Source organism: Heptranchias perlo, chromosome 3, assembly GCF_035084215.1.
Source record: "Heptranchias perlo isolate sHepPer1 chromosome 3, sHepPer1.hap1, whole genome shotgun sequence".
Lineage (NCBI taxonomy): Eukaryota > Metazoa > Chordata > Chondrichthyes > Hexanchiformes > Hexanchidae > Heptranchias > Heptranchias perlo.
Window position 1 is genome coordinate 30071287 of NC_090327.1, and position 16246 is coordinate 30087532.

Consider the following 16246-nt stretch of genomic DNA (forward strand, 5'->3'; position numbering starts at 1 on the left):
ATGAGGGGCTGAATGGCCTACTCCTATTCCTATGTTCCTATGTTCCTAAATGTCTGCCACTGCATCTCGACTGACCTATTCATTTACCTAATTTCCCAGTTCACTTTGGCCAGGTCTGTCTTTATGCCCTTATAATTGCCCTTATTTAAATTTAAAACACTAGTCTTAGACTTACTCTTTCCCTCAAACTGAATGCAAAATTAAATCATATTGTGATCACTGCTACCTCGAGGCTCCTTTACAAAAAGGTCATTAACTAATCCGTCTCATTACACATTACCAGATCTAGAATAGCCTGCTCTCTGGTTGGCTCTCGAGCGTGCTGCCCTAAGAAACTGTTCCAAAAGCACTCTATGAACTCATCTTCCAGGCTACCTTTGCCAAACAGATTCTTCCAATCTATATGTAGATTAAAATCACCCATGATTATAGCTGTTCCTTTCTCACAAGCCCCCATTATTTAGTAAACTTGGAGCCATAGAAAAGATACAGCACAGAGGGGGTCAATTCGGCGCATTGTGTCCATGCCAGCTCGAAGAACCACCAGGTGCCCATTCTAATCCCGTCTTCTCGCACCTGGTATTTTTAAAAGAGTTGAGGGTCCCTGCCTCTCCCACCAATTCGGGCAGCGAATTCCATGCGCCCACCACCCTCTGGGTAAAAAAGTTTTTCCTCATGTCCCCTCTAATCCTCCTGCCAATCAGCTTAAATCTATGTCCTCTAGTTCTTGAACTCTCCGCTAGGGGAAACAGGTACTTCCTGTCTACTCTATCTAGGCCACTCATAATTTTGTACACCTCAATCAAGTCACCCCTCTGCCTCCTCTGCTCCAAGGAAAACAACCCCAGCCTATCCAATCTCTCCTCGTAGCTGCAATTTTCAAGCCCTGGCGACATTCTTGTAAATCTTCTCTGCACTCTCTCCAGAGCAATTACGTCCTTCCTGTAATGTGGTGACCAGAACTGGGCACAATACTCCAGCTGTGGCCTTACCAGCGTTTTATACAGTTCCATCATTACATCCCTGCTTTTGTATTCTATACCTCGGCTAATAACGGAAAGCATTCCATATGCCTTCTTCACAACCTCATCTACCTGTACTGCCACCTTCAGGGACCTGTGCACATGCACTCTACCCCTCTCAATATATTCACGTTTACTGCGTATTCCCTTTTACTGTTTGCCCTCCTGAAGTGCATTACTTCACACTTCTCCAGGTTGAACTCCATTTGCCACTTTTCCGCCCACTCCACCAACCCATTGATATCTTCTTGGAGTCTACAGCTATCCTCTTCACTATCAGCTACACGGCCAATTTTTGTTTCATCTGCAAATTTGCCAATCATGCCCCCTACATTCAAGTCCAAATCATTAACATATACCACAAACAGCAAGGGACCCAACACTGAGCCCTGTGGCACACCACTGGACCCGGATTTCCATTCGCAAAGGCATCCATCGACTTTTACCCTTTGTTTCCTGTTACTGAGCCAATTTTGGATCCAATTCACCATATTTCCCTGTATCCTATGGGTTTTTACCTTTCTGACCAGTCTGCCATGTGGGACCTTGTCAAATGCCATGTAGACAACATCCACTGCATTACCCTCATCAATCCTCCTTATCACTTCCTCAAAGAATTCAATCAGATTTGTAAGGCATGACCTTCCCTGAACAAATCCATGCTGACTATTAAACCATGCCTTTCCAAGTGACAGTTTATCCTATCTCTCAGTATTGATTCTAATAGTTTGCCCACCACTGAGGTAAGACTGACCGGCCTATAATCGTTCGACCTTTCCCTCGTACCCTTTTTAAGCAATGATACTATGTTTGCAGTCTTCCAGTTCTCCGGTACCTCCCCTGTATCTAGTGAGGATTGGAAAATGATCCTCAGAGCATCCACCATTTCCTCCCTGGCTTCCTAGGAAACAATCCATCCGGCTGTGGTGACTTATCAACTTTCAAGGATTTCAGTCCCTCTAGTACTTCCTCTCTCGTTATGTTTACCTTCTCCTCTTTAACTGCTATGTCTGGATCATCCCTTTCCTTTGTGAATACGGAGACAAAATATTCATTTAAAACCCTACCTACATCCTCTGCTTCTACACACAAGTTACCCTGATGGGTCCCACCTTTGCCTTAGCTATCCTCTTGTTCTTAATGTACTGATAAAAACATCTTTGGGTTTTCTTTAATCTTACAAGCTAATATTTTTTCATGCCCTCTCTTTGCTTTCCTTATTTCCTTTTTTATGTCATCCCTGTACTTTCTATACTCCTCTAGGCTTTCTGCAGTATTTAGTTTGCTGTGACAGTCATAAGCTTTCTTTTTGTGCTTTATCTTGCCCTGTATACTTCTAGATAACCAGGGGGCTCTAAATGTGGCAGTGCCACCCTTTTTCTTTGAGGGGACGTGTCTGCATTGTACCTGTAGAATTTCACTTTTTAGTGCCTCCCACTGGCTTGCCACTGATTTCTCCTCAAGTAGTTGTGTCCAGTCCACTTCTGCCAAATCACCTCTTAGTTCTGTAAAACTTGCCTTTCCCCAATTTAAAATGTTTACTCCTGATTTAACTCTGTCCTTTCCATAATAATGCTAAAACTAACTGAATTGTGATCACTATCCCCAATATGGTCACCCACTATCACTTCACCCACTTGCCCATCTTCATTTCTTCCTGTATACCCTGTCCTACAGTGTGGTTACTGTTAGGGGGCCTATCAACTACTCCCACAAGTGACTTCTTGCCTTTACTATTTCTTATCTCCACCCAAACTAATTCTACATCTTGGTCTTTAGAAGTAAGATCATTTCTCTCTATTATAGTCATGTCATCCTTAATTAACAGAGTTACCCCTCCACCTTTTCCTAGCTTCCTGTCCTTCCGAAATATCAAGTACCCTTGAATATTCAGGTTCCAGCCTTTGTCATCTTGCAGCCATGTCTCTGTAATGGCTGTCAGATCGTACATATTTATTTCTATTTGAGATGTTAATTCATCCATTTTGTTACGAATGCTACGCATGGTGGGGATATCGGGAGGAGACCGAGATGGATCTTCCACTCGGCACTTCTGGCTGAAGATGGTTGCAAACACTTCAGCCTTGTCTTTTGCACTCATGTGCTGGACTCTGCCATCATTGAGGATGGGGATGTTTAGAGAGCCTCCTCCTCCTGTTAGTTGTTTAATTGTCCACCACCATTCACGACTGGATGTTGCAGGACTGCAGAGCTTTGATCTGATCCGTTGGTTGTGCAATCGCTTAACTCTGTCTATAGCATGTTGCTTCTGCTGTTTAGCGTGCATGTAGTCCTGTGTTGTAGCTTCACCAGGTTGGCACCTCATTTTTAGGTACGCCTGGCATGCTCTTCTACACTCCTCATTGAACCAGGGTTGATCCCCTGGCTTGTTGGTAATGGCAGAGTGAGGAATATGCTGGGCCATGAGGTTACAGATTGTGCTGGAATACAATTCTGCTGCTGCTGATGGCCCACAGCACCTCATAGATGCCCCGTTTTGAGCTGCTAGATCTGTTCTGAATCTATCCCATTTAGCACAGTGATAGTGCCACACAACACGTTGTGCGAAGATGGGACTTCGTCTCCGCACAGACTGTGCGGTGTCACTCCTTCCAATACTGTCATAGGCAGATGCATCTGCGACGGGTGGATTGGTGAGCATGAGGTCAAGTAAGTTTATCCCTCGTGTTGGTTCACTCACCACCTGCCGCAGGCCCAGTCTGGCAGCTATGTCCTTCAGGACTCGGCCTGCTTGGTCAGTAGTGGTGCTATTGACCACTACTGACCGATAATCAGTATTGGTCAATGATGATGGACATTGAAGACCCCACCCAGAGTACATTTTGTGCCCTTGCTACCCTCAGTGCTTCCTCCAAGTGGTGCTCAACATGGAGGAGGATTGATTCATCAGCTGAGGGAGGGCAGTAGGTGATAATCAGCAGGAGGTTTCCTTGACATGTTTGACCTGATGCCATGAAATTTCATGGGGTCCGGAGTCCACGTTGAGGACTCCCAGGGCCACTCCCTCCTGACTGTATATCACTGTACCGCCACCTCTGGTGGGTCTGTCCTGCATTAACAGGGATGGTAATGGAAGATTCTGGGGCATTGGCTGAAAGGTATGATTCTTTGAGGTTGTTGCTTGACTAGTCTGCATGACAGCTCTCCCAATTTTGGCACAAGTCTCCAGATGTTAGTGAGGAGGACTTTGCAGGGTCAACTGGGCTTGGTTTGCCTTTGTCGTGTCCGGTGCCTAATGGTCCGATGCTGGGTGGTCCATCTGGTTTTATTCTTATTATGACTTTTTATAGAATCATAGAATCATAGAAGTTACAACATGGAAACAGGCCCTTCGGCCCAACATGTCCATGTCGCCCAGTTTATACCACTAAGCTAGTCCCAATTGCCTGCACTTGGCCCATATCCCTCGATACCCATCTTCCCCATGTAACTGTCCAAATGCTTTTTAAAAGACAAAATTGTACCCGCCTCTACTACTGCCTCTGGCAGCTCGTTCCAGACACTCACCACCCTTTGAGTGAAAAAATTGCCCCTCTGGATCCTTTTGTATCTCTCCCCTCTCACCTTAAATCTGTGCCCCCTCGTTATAGACTCCCCTACCTTTGGGAAAAGATTTTGACTATCGACCTTATCTATGCCCCTCATTATTTTATAGACTTCTATAAGATCACCCCTTAACCTCCTACTCTCCAGGGAATAAAGTCCCAGTCTGTCTAACCTCTCCCTGTAAGTCAAACCATCAAGTCCCGGTAGCATCCTAGTAAATCTTTTCTGCACTCTTTCTAGTTTAATAATATCCTTTCTATAATAGGGTGACCAGAACTGTACACAGTACTCCAAGTGTGGCCTCACCAATGCCCTGTACAACTTCAACAAGACATCCCAACTCCTGCATTCAATGTTCTGACCAATGAAACCAAGCATGCTGAATGCCTTCTTCACCACCCTATCCACCTGTGACTCCACTTTCAAGGAGCTATGAATCTGTACTCCTAGATCTCTTTGTTCTATAACTCTCCCCAACGCCCTACCATTAACGGAGTAGGTCCTGGCCCGATTCGATCTACCAAAATGCATCACCTCACATTTATCTAAATTAAACTCCATCTGCCATTCATCGGCCCACTGGCCCAATTTATCAAGATCCCGTTGCAATCCTAGATAACCTTCTTCACTGTCCACAATGCCACCAATCTTGGTGTCATCTGCAAACTTACTAACCATGCCTCCTAAATTCTCATCCAAATCATTAATATAAATAACAAATAACAGCGGACCCAGCACCGATCTCTGAGGCACACCGCTGGACACAGGCATCCAGTTTGAAAAACAACCCTCGACAACCACCCTCTGTCTTCTGTCGTCAAGCCAATTTTGTATCCAATTGGCTACCTCACTTTTTGTAGTGAAATTGTACAACTGAGTGGCTTGCTAGGCCATTTCAGAGTGCAATTCAGAATCAACTACATTGCTGTGGGTCTGGAGTCAAATAAAGGCCAGACCGGATAAGGACGGCAGGTTTCCTTCCCTAAAGGACATTAGTGAACCAGATAGGTTTTTACGACAATCCGGTAGTTTTAGGGTCACCGTTACTGTTACTAGTTTTTTTTTAGTTCTAGATTTTATTTAATTGAATTTGAACTCATGACTCTGCATATTGGACCAGGCCTGTGGATTACCAGTCCAGTAACATAACCACAATGTTACTGTACCCTTAAATCTCACTTACATCTTCCTTTACTGAGACTCTGGCAGCATCTTCTTCCTTGGTAAAGACAGATCAAAGTACTCATTTAGTACTTCAGCCATGTCCTCTGCCTCCATGAGTAGATTTCCTTTTTGTTCCCCAATCGGCCCCACCCCTCCTCTTACTATCCGTTTACTGTTTACATGCCTATAGAAGACTTTTGGATTCCCTTTAATGTTGTCCGCCAGCTTATTCTCATACTCTCTCTTTGCCCCTCCTATTTCCTTTTTCATTTCCCCTCTGAACTTTCCATGTTCAGCCTGGTTCTCACTTGCGTTATGAACCTGACATCTGTCATCTGTCCCTTTTTTCTGCTTCATCTTACTCTCTTTCTCTTTTGTAATCCTGGGAGCTCTGGCTTTAGTTACCCTACCTTTCTCCCTCGTGGGAATGTACCTAAGCTGTACCCAAACTATCTCCTCGTTAAAGGCCGCCGATTGTTCAATTACAGTTTTGCCCGCCAATCTTTGATTCCAATTTACCCGGGCCAGATCTGTGCTCATCCCACTGAAATTGGCCCTCCTCCAATTGAGTATTTTTACTTTAGAATGGTCCACTTCCTTTTCCATAGCTATTCTAAACCTGATGACACTATGACCGCTGTTCCCTAAATGTACCCCCACTGATACTTGCTCCACTTGGCCTGCCTCATTCCACAGAACCAAGTCCAGCAATTCCTCCTTCCTCGTTTGGCCGGGAACGTGCTGGTCAAGAAAGTTCTTCTGAACACACTTCAAAAATTCTTCCCCTTCTTTGCCTCTTATATTATTGTTATCCCAGTACATATTAGGATAGTTGAAGTCCCCTGTTATCACTACTCTATGGCTTTTGCATCTCTCTGTAATTTCCCTGCAAATTTGCTCCTCTATATCCTTCCCACTAGTTGGTGGCCTATAGAATACACCCAATCCCATTAATTTCTCCAGTACTTTTTCTTTCCTAATATTAATCACTTTAAGTTCCTCACTCTCATTAGACCTTTGGTTCCCCATTGTTTATAGTATGTTTTTTGTGTCTTCTACTATGAAGGCAGATACAAATTATTTGTTTAATGTCTGCCATTTCCTTATTTCCTATTATAATTGCTCTTGTCTCAGTCTCTAAGGGACCCACGTTTACTTTCGATACTCTCTTCCTTTTTACATACTTGTAGAAGGTCTTACTATCTATTTTTATATTTCTTGCTAGTTTACTCTCATTCTATTTTCTCCCTCTTTATCAATTTTTTGGTCATCCTTTGCTGGTTTCTAAAACTCTCTCAATCCTCAGGCTTACTACTCTTCTTGGCAACATTGCAAGCCTCTTCTTTTAATCTAATGCTCTCCTTAACTTCTTTAGTTAGCCACGGGTGCATCACTTTTCCCGTGGAGTTTTTATTCTTCAGTGAAATGTATATTCATTGAGAATTATGCTTGTCTACCGTCATATCTTTTAATCTAATTTCCCAATCAACCCTAGCCAACTCGCCCCTCATACCAATGTAATTGGCTTTGTTTAAGTTTAAGACTCTAGTTTCAGACTTAAGTACATCACTCTCAAACTCAATATTAAATCTTATCATATCATGATCACTCTTCCCCAGAAGGTCCCTTACTATGTCATTACTAATTAACTCTGTCTCATTACACAAGACAACATGACGTATTGTTCGTGGAACATTTGCGGCAGCTCCTACTTGTAGAGATGTATGTGGTTTTCTATATGTGTGTTTTATGTGCCACAGATGACAATTTTCTCTGCTGTTGAGGCCCCTTAACCCTCTTCCTCCTTTTAATTTCCACACCACTGAAACAAGCTGGTGATTGTTTTATCTGTGAAGAATCAGCCTGGGCGGAAAGTGAAACTTTACTGTGCAGCAGAAAAAAACAATGAACTTGTTAATTTATTTTAACATGCTGCAGATTGGCTGTGTGTCTGCTCGAATGCAGGAAGAGGAAATTCACATAGTGCAGCTCATTAGCCACAAATTAAAACGCTATTGTAAATAATTACTGCTAAAAAATGCAGCTTTCTGTAAAATAAATGGATCTCTTATCTGTGCCATTAAGGAGTAATTCCCGATCCTCAGGATTATATTCCAGGAGAGGTGAAGGGTTAGGGTAAGATGAGAAGGCCCTAATTGAAGCAGAAATGAATAGAGTGTTTAAGGCAATTTCTTCCCCCATCCAAAGTGTCCAGTGTCACATGAGGTAGACGATTTGCTATGGTGTTGTTAAGAGTGATAACAATATAACCAGACTTCTGACGTCAAAAGCAAATTACTACGGATGTTGAAACCTTCCGACATGATGCGTCCCCACAGTGCTCTGCTGACCCCACCATTTACTTGCAGGACTGTGAGCAGCAGACTTTTTAATACATATGTGCTCTTGGGCCGTTTTGAAATGAGTTCAGTGTCTCAGAAGAGAGAAAAGTTGGAAAAGGTTTGAAAGGAAAAGTACGAAGGAAGGGAACAGAAAGAGAGAAATCTGCGAAAGAAGGTATGTTTGTTCTCATCTGAACATGTTAAGATGATTTGATCGTTGGGGGAGTGGGAATTGTTTTTTCTTAAATTTTCTCACCTCCACTCCACAAGGCTTTTTCTTGCTTACCGTTTCATAGGCCCCAGCCCCGCTTTTGCACCTGAACCAAGTGGGCCTCAGCAAGCTATTCACTTGTGAAGCCAACTGGAGACCCCTGCTGATTGTTTCCTCTGTAGCCCAGGAGCATTGAAGTCAATTGCAGTAATGCTACAGCCAACTCAGCTGAGGGCTGCTGACTCTGCATAGACCGGGCATCTCCACTTTTCTCAGTACAAAACTGGGCAGTGCTTTAACCCACTGATCATCGGGAAGCTTCGCACTGAATCAGCTGATGTTAGCTGTAACGGTACTAAAATTGGCCTCAGTGCTCCTGGGCTGGGCTAGGGAGGGGGAAAACAGCCAAATTCTCTAGCCTGATGAAAGTGCAAGCGTAGACTTGATACTTTGAGACGTGCCAGCCTTAGCTCAGTGGTAACACTCTTGTCTCTGAGTCAGAAGGTTGTGGGTTCAATCCCCATTCCAGAAACTTGAGCACATAATCTAGGCTGACACTCCGGTGTAGTACTGAGGGAGTGCTGCACTGTTGGGTGTGCTGTCTTTTGGATGAGATGATAAACCGAAACATCTGCCCTCTCAGCTGGATGTAAAAGATCCCATAGCACTATTTGAAAAGGAGCAGGGGAGTTCTCCCAGTGTCCTGGCTAATATTTATCCCTCAACTGACACCTGAAACAGATGATCTGATCATTATCTCATTGCTGTTTGTGGGAGCTTGCTGTGTGCAAATTGGCTACCGTGATTCCTACATTACAACAGTGACTACACTTCAAAAATTCTTCATTGGTCGTAAAGCACCTCGGGACATCCTGAGGTTGTGAAAGGAGCTATATAAATGCAAGTCCTTTCTTATGCCTCCTAAGCACGGCACTGACTGTACAATTCCTCAGGTCATTTCTCGGCGAATGAGTCGGTGTCTGCAGGAGAGGGGAATAGATTATGTCTGTGGCCCTGGGAGGGGGTGGGGAGGGGGAAGGATTGCTGTAAACTTGTTGGGGCTGAAATTCTAGGGGTGCACCACCAGTTACCCAGCAAAATAGCGATTTCTGCCATTTCTTTTGGGGGGTTCTGGCGGTCTCTCCAGTTAAGGCGGAAGACTGGTGGAGCTACAGAATTTCAACCCCATTTAGATTACCTTCCTTTTACCTGTTGCTTTAGCAAGTGGTCTTCATTCTGGAACAGTCAACAGTATGATAGCATTTTCCTGTCAAACCCACCCTGAATGCTCATACTTTTGCAGGCTGATTTTACAAGTGTGTGCTTCCAGCAAGCAGCCACGACCACCAGCAATGTCTATTGAAAAATTGTGGGATGTCATCCTGGTGAGCGAGGCTCCCAGCCGGGTGCCCGCATTCGTAAAAATGTTCCAACATTTCGCTCCATCTCCTCCTCCTCTCTTGGTGCCATTGACTTCTTGCATGTGCTTTCCATTATCTCGTCCCAATTATCAATCTTTGAATAGACACGACAGCAAGTGTTGGCATGCTATTTGAGCTGCATGTTGGGTCGAGCTGAGCCATTGGTTGTAAAGCACTTTGGGACGTTGTCAAAGGTGCTATAGTCTTTCTTTCTTCTTTCATTCTTTCATTCATAAGGAGTGACTGGATACTGATCAGGAGCTCAGCAGTTTAGTAATGGTCCACCCCCCTCCAATTTCCCCTGGCTAAGAGTAGCTGGCTTGGCACAGACCGCTTATTGAACCTGGGATCTCCCTCAACCTGAATGGCTCTATGAGTCTGAGACTCTCCATCAATGTGGGTGACCAGCCAAGTCTGCATTGCTGAAACCTAACAGTGTTATGACTCAGACATTCCAGATAAACCAGAATGCAGCTTGATTAATAAAGTATCCATGATGTGGAGATGCCGGTGATGGACTGGGGTTGACAAATGTAAAGAATCTTACAACACCAGGTTATAGTCCAACAATTTTATTTGAAAATCACAAGCTTTCAAAGGCTTTCTCCTTCGTCAGGTGAATGAACCTGATGAAGGAGAAAGCCTCCGAAAGCTTGTGATTTTCAAATAAAATTGTTGGACTATAACCTGGTGTTGTAAGATTCTTTACATTAATAAAGTAAACACAGTAACTAGTGGAAATACTTGGTCAGGCACATCGGTGGAGAGAATAGAAAAAAAAACAGGATGTTATGGGCTTGGGCCCATCCTCAGAACTGGAAGGTATTACAGATGCTCTGCTTAGTCAGTTTTTCACTCTTCCCTTTCTACCTGCCCAACCCCCACCCCTTTAGCTATTCGCAAACTCTCTGGGATTTATATTCGTCTTGCCTGATTTTCTTTTCCATTGACTTTGCCATCGCACATTTTGCGTCACTGCCCAAGGTGGATTTATACCCTTCTGTGCTTTGTGTGCTTCTTTTATTTCTTTCATTGTGCCTATTTTGTTTTTATTCGTTCATGCGATGTGGGCGTCGCTGGCGAGGCCAGCATTTATTGCCCATCCATAATTGCCCTTGAGAAGGTGGTGGTGAGCCGCCTTCTTGAACCGCTGCAGTCCGTATGGTGAAGGTTCTCCCACAGTGCTGTTAGGAAGGGAGTGCCAGGATTTTGACCCAGCAACGATGAAGGAACGGCGATATATTTCCAAGTCGGGATGGCGTGTGACTTGGAGGGGAATGTGCAGGTGGTGTTGTTCCCATGTGCCTGCTGCTCTTGTCCTTCTAGGTGATAGAGGTTGCGGGTTTGGGAGGTGTTGTCGAAGAAGCCTTGGCGAGTTGCTGCAGTGCATCCTGTGAATGGTACACACTGCAGCCACAGTGCGCCGGTGGTGAAGGGAGTGAATGTTTAGGGTGGTGGATGGTGTGCCAATTAAACGAGCTGCTTTGTCCTGGATGGTGTCGAGCTTCTTGAGTGTTGTTGGAGCTGCACTCATCCAGACAAGTGGAGAGTATTCCATCACACTCCTGACTTGTGCATTGTAGATGGTGGAAAGGCTTTGGGGAGTCAGGAGGTGAGTCACTCGCCGCAGAATACCCAGCCTCTGACCTGCTCTTGTAGCCACAGTATTGATGTGGCTGGTCCAGTTAAGTTTCTGGTCAATGGTGACCCCCAGGATGTTGATGGTGGGGGATTCGGCGATGGTAATGCCGTTGAATGTCAAGGGGAGGTGGTTAGACTCTCTCTTGTTGGAGATGGTCATTGCCTGGCACTTGTCTGGCGCGAATGTTACTTGCCACTTATCAGTCCAAGCCTGGATGTTGTCCAGGTGTTGCTGCTTGCGGGCTCTGACTGGTTCATTATCTGAGGGGTTGCGAATGGAACTGAACACTGTGGAATCATCAGCGAACATCCCCATTTCTGACCTTATGATGGAGGGAAGGTCATTGATGAAGCAGCTGAAGATGGTTGGGCCTCGGACACCGCCCTGAGGAACTCCTGCAGCAATGTCCTGGGGCTGAGATGATTGGCCTCCGACAACCACTACCATCTTCCTTTGTGCTAGGTATGATTCCAGCCACTGGAGAGTTTTCCCTTGATTCCCATTGACTTCAATTTTGCTCGGGCTCCTTGGTGCCACATTCGGTCAAATGCTGCCTTGATGTCAAGGGGAGTCACTCTCACCTCACCTCTGGAATTCAGCTCTTTTGTCCACATTTGGACCAAGGCTGTAATAAGGTCTGGAGCCGAGTGATCCTAGCAGAACCCAAACTGAGCATCGGTGAGCAGGTCATTGGTGAGTAAGTGCCGTTTGATAACACTGTCGACGACACCTTCCATCACTTTGCTGATGATTGAGAGTAGACTGATGGGGCGGTAATTGGTCGGATTGGATTTGTCCTGCTTTTTGTGGACAGGACATACCTGGGCAATTTTCCACATTGTCGGGTAGATGCCAGTGTTGTAGCTGTACTGGAACAGTTTGGCTAGAGGCGCAGCTAGTTCTGGAGCACAAATCTTCAGCGCTACAGCTGGGATGTTGTCAGGGCCGATAGCCTTTGCTGAATCCAGTGCACTCAGCCATTTCTTGATATCACGTGGAGTGAATCAAATTGGCTGAAGACTGGCTTCTGTGATGGTGGGGATATCGGGAGGAGGCTGAGATGGATCATCCACTCGACACTTCTGGCTGAAGATGGTTGCAAACACTTCAGCCTTGTCTTTTGCACTCACGTGCTGGACTCCGTCATCATTGAGGATGGGGATGTTTACAGAGCCTCCTGCTCCCATTAGTTGTTTAATTATCCACCACCATTCACGACTGGATGTGGCAGGACTGCAGAGCTTTGATCTGATCCGTTGGTTGTGGAATCGCTTAGCTCTGTCTATAGCATGTTGTCTCATGACTTCTGCGATTTCACCATCCCCTGTTCTCCATTTAAGCACTTTACAGCTCGTTCTATTTCTTTCCCTCTCTGTGTGGATGTTTTGTCTTTCTCCCCTTCCTCCTTCCCTTTGTTCAGTTCCATTATTAAATGCTGTTTTTCTGTAACATCTTCCAGTTTATATCTTGAAAGTCTTGTTTGTTCTCTCTGCCTGACCCGCTGAGTGTTTCCAGCGTTTTTTGTTTTTGTTTCAGATTTCTAGCATCTGCAGCATTTTGGTTTTTGTTCATTAATGAAGTGTTTCTTTAAGACTGAGGAATGAGTCAAAAGTATTAAGAATTGTTTGCTTCCTGTTCTCAGGGAGCTGCAGTTTATTCCCAACAGTAACTTGTTTCTTTTATCATTGATTTCTTCCTTTCCACTATCTCCACTGACTCTCTGCTGGGTTTCAGGTTGCAGGCACCTCCAATACCTCCACCAAGTTTTTTTTGTGTGTGGGTCTTGACAGTGACTGTAGGCAGCCTATTCAACCATAGAGTGGAGGGTGCATCACACACACATATATATACAAAACACACAACAAACACATATAAAAAACACACACAGTTTAACATCAATTGTGGGGAAGTTACTGGAATCTAGCAGAGACAGAGCAACTGAGCGCTTGGACAGGTATCAGTTGACCAAAGAGAGTCATTATGGATTTGTGAAGGGCAGCTTATGTCTGACTAATCTAGATGAATTTTTGGAGAGGTCACTGGCATGGTGGATAGGGAAGTGTCTATGGATGTTGCCTATATAGACTTCCAGAAGGCATTTGATAAAGTTCCGCAGAAGAGATTATTAGCAAAAATGAGAATGCATGGAATTGGAGGTAACCTTGTGACATGGGTTGGTAATTGTTTGGGAGGTAGGAAAACAGAGAGTAAGGACGAAGCGTCCATTGTCTGATCAGCAGGATATGACAAGTGGTGTTCCGCAGGGATCTGTACTGGGACCTCAGCTTTTCACCATATATTATAATGACTTGGATGAAGGAATAGAGAGTTGTATATCTAAGTTTGCAGATGACACTAAGTTAGGAGTCATAGTTAGTTGTGTGAATGGGAGCAGGAACTTTCAAGGGGACATAGACAAACAAATTGAGTGGGAAAAACTATGGCAGATGGAATTCAATGTGACGAAGTGTGAGATCATCCACTTTGGATCCAAGAAAAACAAATTGGAATATTTTCTTAATGGTTACAGACAATGAGATGGGGAGAAGCAAACGGACTTAGGTGTCCATGTAGACATATTACTAAATCTTGTGCATGGTACAAAAAGGAATCCAAAAGGCTAATCATATGTTGGTCTTTATCTCAAAGGGGTTATAATTCAAAAATGGGGAAGCGATGCTTCAGTTGTACAGAGTCTTGGCCAGGCCCCATCTAGAGTGCGGTGCTCAGTTTTGGGTTCCGAACCTCTGGAAAGACCCTTGGAAGAGGTACAGCGTAAATTCACCAGAATAATACCAGGGTTTAAAGGGTTAAATTATGAGGACAGGTTGCATAAACTTGGTTTGTATTATCTTGAGTTTAGGAGTTTGCGGGGCAATTTAATTGAGGTATTTAAAATGATTAAGGGATTCAAAAGCGTTGATACAGAGAAACTATTTCCTCTGGTGGGGGAATCCAGAATAAGAGGGCATAGCCTTAATATTGGAGCTAGGTAATCAGGAAGCGCTTTTCACACAAAGGGTAGTGGAAATCTGGAATTCGATCCCCCAAAAGGCAGTGGATGCAGGGACAATTGAAATGTTCTAGAAAGAAGAGAAAGAACTTGCATTTATGTGGTGCCTTTCATGACTTCGGGACGTTCCAAAGCACCAATGAAGCTTGTTTGAAGTGTAGTCACTGCAATGTTTTAATGTTGGGACTGAGATGGATAGGTTTTTGTTGGGTAAGGGATATGGAGCAAAGGCGGGTAATTGGAGTTGACGTACAGACCAGCCATGATCTAATTGGATGGTGGAACAGGCTCAAGGAACTGAATGGTCTACTCCTGTTCCTATGGCTAATTATTCCTTTCCAAACACAGGAGAAGCGAATTGTAGTCTCTTCTGCCACCCCAGTTGCGATCAGGGAACTCAGCACAGTTCCAGGCAACAAATCTGATACATCTCTACTCTAGTATCCATGATGTGGAGATGGACTGGGGTGGTCAAATGTAAGGAATCTTACAACACCAGGTTATAGTCCAACGGTTTTATTTGAAAATCACAAGCTTTCGGAGCTTTCGTCCTTCGTCAGGTTGGACTATAACCTGGTGTTGTAAGATTCCTTACATTTGACTACTCTAGTATGGCTGAGTACTCACTGAATAAACTCACTGAGACATTTGGGGGGTGGGGGGAGGGGAAGACAAGTTTGCAAACATTCTTAAAAGCTGCTTATGTCCCAAGTTGCGTCAATCCTCCTTCCCATTACTTTTTCGACCTTTCTTGCACCTTGAATGAGTCCAGCAGATAAGGTATGATTCATTGCTTGCTAAATTATGACTGTGCCAACTGTCCCTCAAGTCTGTGAAACACAGATGTGGGTGGGGGGCGGTTGGTTGATTAAACAGTTTAATTTATTTTTCTTCTTATTGGTTGTGCTGAATGGTTTGCAGCTAGGTGGAGCTTGTGTTTGGGGGTCTGGTTTCAAGCCATTCTCTGTCGGAACACAGTCACAAGAGGAGCGCGGTGCTTCTCATCTCAGTGCTGAGCAACGATCCTGCTATTTATTTTTTTAATGAAACTGCTCACTCGCTGCAAGGTTTTCTTTGTTTTCCGTACGGCTTCTCAACGCCTCCTCCTTTAAAAAGGCAGCGGGCCATTCTGAAGAAGAATCGAAACTTGGGACTAGCATCATATCGGTAGGGGTAAGTACAGTACTTTTTTTGAGGGAATACAAACCTCTTCTTTCGGAACCGTTCGCCTTTGTAAAAAGAAAGAACATCGAGTCACTTTGCATCCAGAATGTTTTAATTGCTAACAAAAAAATCTGACGCCTGTCAATTTATATATATTTAAATTGTAAACTTTGTTTTGGGGGGGATTATGATTGAGAGATTAATGTTAGAGGTCGTATGCCATTGTCCTTTTTTTTATCAGTGATACTCGGTTTAAAAAAATAACGGAGAAGGGGTTGGTTCTTTATATTAAAACAACTATAAACTTCTCAACCCCCTTTGATTTTGCACCAGTGAGTGAGGAGAATGGGGAGGGGAGAGAGGACTGAGTAGGTTAAAAAAAGGGGCATTTTTTACAGTCCTGGATGCATTAACAAATGGGATTGAGTTATGATTCTACAGTCTGCACCGTATTTGCTGGATTAGGCTCTAATTTCTTGGAATGTCTTGGCATACATGGTTGTACATGCTTAGGGAGGGTACACACTTAGAGTGTCCTCTAATCTATTACTAATCCAGCGCGGGTCATGCATGGTAATGGTTTGGCGCAGTAGGGTCTTGAAGACCTACGGGTGGCAATCATGGTCACCCTTAGGACTGTGGCCTGAGCGGATCCAGTGATAAGTATTTCAAGAAAGAAAGAACTTCCATTTATATAACA

The 16246-nt window shown here is 44.3% G+C and overlaps 1 protein-coding gene across 6 annotated transcripts in view; it reads left to right on the plus strand.

Moving 5' to 3' along the window:
* The first annotated feature begins 8189 nt into the window (after nt 1-8189).
* Nucleotides 8190-16246, plus strand: part of LOC137311362 (CMP-N-acetylneuraminate-beta-galactosamide-alpha-2,3-sialyltransferase 1-like) — a 197434-nt gene continuing 189377 nt past the window's right edge. For 4 of the 6 annotated variants that reach the window (XM_067978626.1, XM_067978636.1, XM_067978625.1 and 1 more), the window contains exon 1: nt 15280-15555. The gene's annotated coding sequence lies outside the window, so the exon portion shown is untranslated. Of the gene's footprint in view, nt 8271-15279; nt 15556-16246 lie in introns of those variants that run through there. The other 2 variants (XM_067978649.1, XM_067978644.1) reach the window with 2 other exon arrangements.